Below are 5,695 nucleotides of genomic sequence, written 5' to 3' on the forward strand. Positions count from 1 at the left end.
TTTTTTTTTTGGGGGGGGGGCGGAATCTACTAACTCTAGTGCATTCCTTTACCAATATTCATACTTCTTATAAAAGCCAATGTTTCTTACTTTATGTGTGCTATTACTATAGAAAAGAATATGGGTTATTAATAAATCTTATTGTTACACTAATTATCTTCATGAGGTCATGTTCGTTTGTAAAGTGAAAGAGATGGATAGTGGTGGATGTGTACTTGTGATCAGGGTTTTAAAACTTGGAATCAGCATCCCAATCGATCAGTGCTGATTCTCTATCCAAATCGGTCAGTAATCAGAGTGAATCAGTGTGAATTGATCGAATTGTTAATGTGGATTTTGATATGAATCGGCCGATTCTCAATTCGATTAAACGATTTTGAAACCCAAAACCTTGTTTGTGATATATGACAACAAAACCATGATCTTATCGTCAATTATCAACTCGAAACATGAATGAGAAAGATGAGTTAAAGGTTCACAAAACTTCAACAGTACTATAACTATAGGGACCAAGTTCCAGGCTTAGGGCCACTCGATTAGTATGGGGGAGGGGGTCACGATGGTTACATCCCTTTGATCCATGCGGTACATCGCATGGTGAAGGAAAACTTTATCCATAATATAATATAGCTAGTTGTATTTTTTAATATTTAAAAAAAAAATTCTTATCTCTTTTGGATTAGAACTTGATCAATCATGATGAGTTTCTTGTAAAGAGAAGGAGAACATGGATCAGTTAGGGTAAAAGGGAAGTCAGAAGCCAATGAGAGGTTGTAGGCTAATTGTCCCACACATGTGGCAGTAAATGATGCTGATGTAGATACAGTGAAAACATGCACTAATGTATATCATTTAAAGTTTCTATCTCAAAAGTTCGAACTAGTAAATGGAGGGACTCCTAGGTTTAAAAATGGATTGTAGGCTAATTAATAGTTGAAGATAGTGTTATAATCCCATATCAATTATCTAGGGGGGCTAACCCACATCAGTTTCGAAAGAAATTTGATGTGGCGCATTGATATAATCTTGGGTTCCTTCACCTTATATTATAATACAATTTATAAGGTTGAGTTATATTAAAATTTATATCAAAGGTATCAGAATAATCGATCCTTGACCTAATCCTCGCGCGAAATGGACGACCTAATGCCGTATCAACTTCACAAAGTTCTTGAGTATATTTAATAATGATTCTTAACAAAATTAATTGGTTGTTGGTCACACCTTTTAACCAGAATATATAAGCTGTTGAAGTTGGGTTCAAGGAGCTCTGCCCAAAAACTCCTATCACAATTATCGATGCATGGTTGCTGATGTGGCAAACCATAAACATACATCACCAATATAATGTTTTCTCATATAAGACTAACCCATTCCAAAGTGATTCTAATGTTGCCACTATGGGCACTATTCTTAAAAGTTCAAAAATTCATTGTTGGGTGGTTTTCCACTAAAAAGAGAATTAAAGAAGAAAAGTAAGTTTGGGCCAATAATCAATCCCATAATTTTGGGAAAAAAACTTATGGATCTTGTTAGTGGGCATAAAGTATGGGGTGACGTAGGTACAAAGAAACATTGGAATATTAAAGGTGGGGTGAAAAAGAAAACATGTGGAATATACTAGCGCTTCAAACAAGTAGTCCCCTTAATTCTTCCTATCTTAATGGAACAAGCACTTAATCATCCATCTCACAACTTTTGTTGTACCCAAAAAAAAAAAAGGAATCGGCCGATTCTTTACTGATACAGATTGATCCATATAGATTTAGATCAATTGATTTTATTTTTATATTTTAAAAAAATTTTATTTCTTATTTTATTTTATGATTTTACCTTATCCAATATTGATACTTTATTCAAGATCAATCAAGTATTAATATCAACTAATATTGATATGATCTTACTTATTTGACTGATTTAATATCGATACTCAGAACCCTAAAAAGCACCAACTTAAAAAAGAAACAAAAGTCATTAGAAATGAAAAACAGATCAATTATTCTTTATAAAAAAGAAAGAGAGAGAAAATCAATTGAACTATAGACACAAAGGGGAAAATGAGTCATCCACTCCTCCCTAACTAAATCATTACCAAAAGCAAAACCAGTATCCTCATGAACTAATCTCATCACACTCAAAAAAAAAAAAAAAAAAAATGTAAAGAAAGAAAAGATAGCATCTAAAAGTCTAAGCAATCGTGATCAAATTCATATCTTCTAGTCAATATCTTTTTCCTTGTCATTTCTTGGGTTAAACATTTTTCTCATTTCCATTAATTTAGTATTTTTTTTCTTACTAATGATTGTTTCACCATAGGGAAGATTTTTCCCCCCCATTACTGGAACCGAAGCTCAGATCTTGATCTTGGATTTGATTACTTTTCTCTATCAGGCCATGCATTTCTTTGGTGAAGAATCATCATGTCGCGTCAGCTTGGGAATTATCTCTAGATCTTTTGTTCGATGCCTAAATTTTCTCTTTGATTTGGATTATGTTTTTAACATATATTCGGTTTTTACTTTTATTTTCATTTTTTTTTCTTCCCCTCATTTGGTCTCCTCTCCCATATTGGAGCTGGATGTTTTGTGCTTGTGAAATATATGCTAATTCATTAAGAATTTTATTTCTTCCATTACTAGAACCCAAGCTCAGATCTTAGATGCAATTATTTTTCTTTATCAAGCCATGCATTTCTTTGGTGCGGAATCATAATGTCGCGCCAGCTTGGGAGTGATCTCTAGATCTTCTATTTGATTTGGATTGTGCTTCTTTACTTGTATTCAGTTATCTACTTGTATTTTTTTTTTCCTCCCCCTATTTGTTCTCCTCTCCTCTTTTGGAGCTGGATGTTCTTTGTGCTTGTTGAATAGATATCAATTCATTTTAAAAAAATCCAAATAAATAAATTATATTTTAAACCCACCCCTCAAACCCTCTCAATCCTTCAAATAAAAAAAAAATTATATTTTAAGCCCACCCCTCAGACTCTTCCAATGCACCAGGTTTGAAGGTGGGATTAGACCTCCAAGAACCTAAATAACCATTGAGTTATATATATATATATTCCAGTAAAGGTCCTTGTTGGCTACGATAAATGGCATCTATGTAGCACTTGTCAACTTTGTGTAGCTTGAAATTTCACCATTTATTTGGGGAGAGGCGATGCTATATTTATGAATAGTGAATAAATTACTTAAAACCTTGCATTAAGGACAATTTTTTTTTTAAATGGCTTTAATAATCTGCCATAAGGCAAATTTGATGCAGCCCAAATTTTGTCGATAGGTAGATCGCAAAGTTCTTCACTCAAAAATATTAAATTTCAACCAAAATGGAGTTTTCCAAGTCACAAGAGCTTTGAAAAATATAATACCATGGGCGAGTGCTTAGAGTGGCTGGAGTACTATAGATATGCATAGACATACATGGAGGTATTCGATTGATTTTAAATCTGAATTTTGACACATGACTGATCCAATCACCTCTTCTCCGTCCAACTATTAGAATAACTACATCATTTAGTCATGTAGCTCAAATTGGTAGATCATTTTTTTCCAGGCTTTAGTCTCCTCATCGTACCAATATTTTTCATATGACAAATTGAATAAGATAGAATTTCTTGGACAGTTAGGATGCAAGAAATCTTATTCATATGTCAAGTTTTAGCTAAATGTAAACACTTGATTTTCTGATCTAAAAAATGTATGTAGACTATGTATAGCAACCCAAGAGGGGAATGAATTGAAAGTTACAAACTTTACTCTCTAATTGAGGATGAATAATAAAGAAAGTGATCGTAAAGAAAATGGAAAGACACATTATTTTAGAATGATCTGACTCCACCAAGGACCCTCGCAACTTTGACCACTAATACAATTGACTCCCTGGTGCCAATTAAACCACCCTACAATGACTTTACACTTGTGGAGAACACACCTTTCCCAACAAAAGATAGATTTGATATGAATCAACAAATAAAGACAAAAAGCCTTCTGAAAGCTATATCTATACAATTGGAGTGCAATGCTCTCTCTCTCTCTCTCTCTCTCTCTCTCTCTCTCAACCCTTACCACTTAAATGATCCAATAAGTGTAAGCCAATAATTGCTCAAGTCTCTTATGCACTTTAGCTTGGTTTGAAATTGTCTTTGTAAATCTGGTAGGAAATGACAAAAGTACACCTGACAAGTTTGTTGGGTCAAAACTTGATTTGTTGCCCATAAAATCAAGTTCAGGGTATTGATTGTGTTACGTTTGAAAATCGTTCTAGGTGTCCTTCGAGTCCTATAAAGAGAAACAAATATAAGAGAATAAGTGTTAGGCTGATCTAGTGGAGGATTCTTCGATGTCTAAGTTAGACATTTATATAATAGAGTAATTGGTTGGGTGGATTTACCTGTCTTCAGGTAGATATTGTATTTCATATAAGTAGCCTACCTTAGAAGCATTATTAGACCATAAAGGCAATGGTTCAGAGGAAGAGGAAGAGGAAGAGGAAGAAGTAGAGGGCCTAGGAGATGAGAGGACAGGGATTGGTAGTGATGACATATGTAATGCAATGGAGTGATCTCCTCGGAGAATATCATACAAACAATAGCACTGAGATTTAAAATGAATGGCATTCAAGGGTGTTCGCCGAGGTGATCTACACAATATCTTGCAATTGTAAGCCTATTTGCCGAGATTAAAAAGCACACAAATGCCACCTTTTGGCAAAGGCTCACCGGATCTCAAGGCCGTTGCTCACAACTGTAAAATATTGAACACGAGAAAGATGTTCTCGTCTTCTCAAGCTTAGAATAGAAAAAGATTGGTCCCTTGAAATGGGGTTTACCTAAGTTTTTATAGACGGAGATGACGATTTCCCATGAAGAGTCCCAACTTGGTAGTTGTCCATTGTAGCCAAGAGTCTAAATCCGATAAGAATTGCAGTAGGGAAGTAAACATGAAGATCGTTCCAAACATGAGAACTCTACATATATGCCATGATCCAGAGGGATCGGATCAAGGTACCCCTTGGGGAGGGGCGGGGGGAAGGATCCGTAATCCTCTTGACTGTCCTTTGTAGATTAGGACAGATCTGTATTTGGTGGCCCACTTGCCGAGCCTGATAGGTTTCTTTGAGAATTCCCTGCTTAGTGTTGGGCTTTAGACCAAGTGGTCCGAGCTGAGCGACTTAATCACAGGACCACTGGCCACTCACCGAGGATAGTGGTTCATGGGCATTGATTGGTAATTTGGTACATCCTTGGAGCTTTCTACCCGTTCGGCGGCCCGAAGTAGTTTGGTTTAGGTGGCTCAGAAGGTCGACCGTTAAGTCTCGTAGTGCTTTGGCTTATCCAGACTTGCTTCTTTTCCCTTATGTCTTTAGCACTTTTAGGATCATCCTTTGTTTCTTTTTTCTATTCTTGTGTCCTTTAATTCATTGTTAGTCCTTGAGTTTTTTTATTCTTAATTCTTATGTTTTTCTTTATCTGTTTTTAGATTGTCTTTTATTTTATTTTATTTATTTATTATTAGAATTGAGATTAATTAGAATCAACCCTAGTTGACTCCAATTTGAATTAACCGATTCCAATCCAATGTTTAAAACCCTTGGCTAGTGCCCACATTATTTCTTCTACTTCTTCTCTTGCGATCACTTCCCCTCCTTACATAGGCAAATACTCATAATAATGAAATAAGCCACCAGCGTG

The sequence above is a fragment of the Macadamia integrifolia genome, chromosome 2, assembly GCF_013358625.1.
Source record: "Macadamia integrifolia cultivar HAES 741 chromosome 2, SCU_Mint_v3, whole genome shotgun sequence".
NCBI lineage: Eukaryota > Viridiplantae > Streptophyta > Magnoliopsida > Proteales > Proteaceae > Macadamia > Macadamia integrifolia.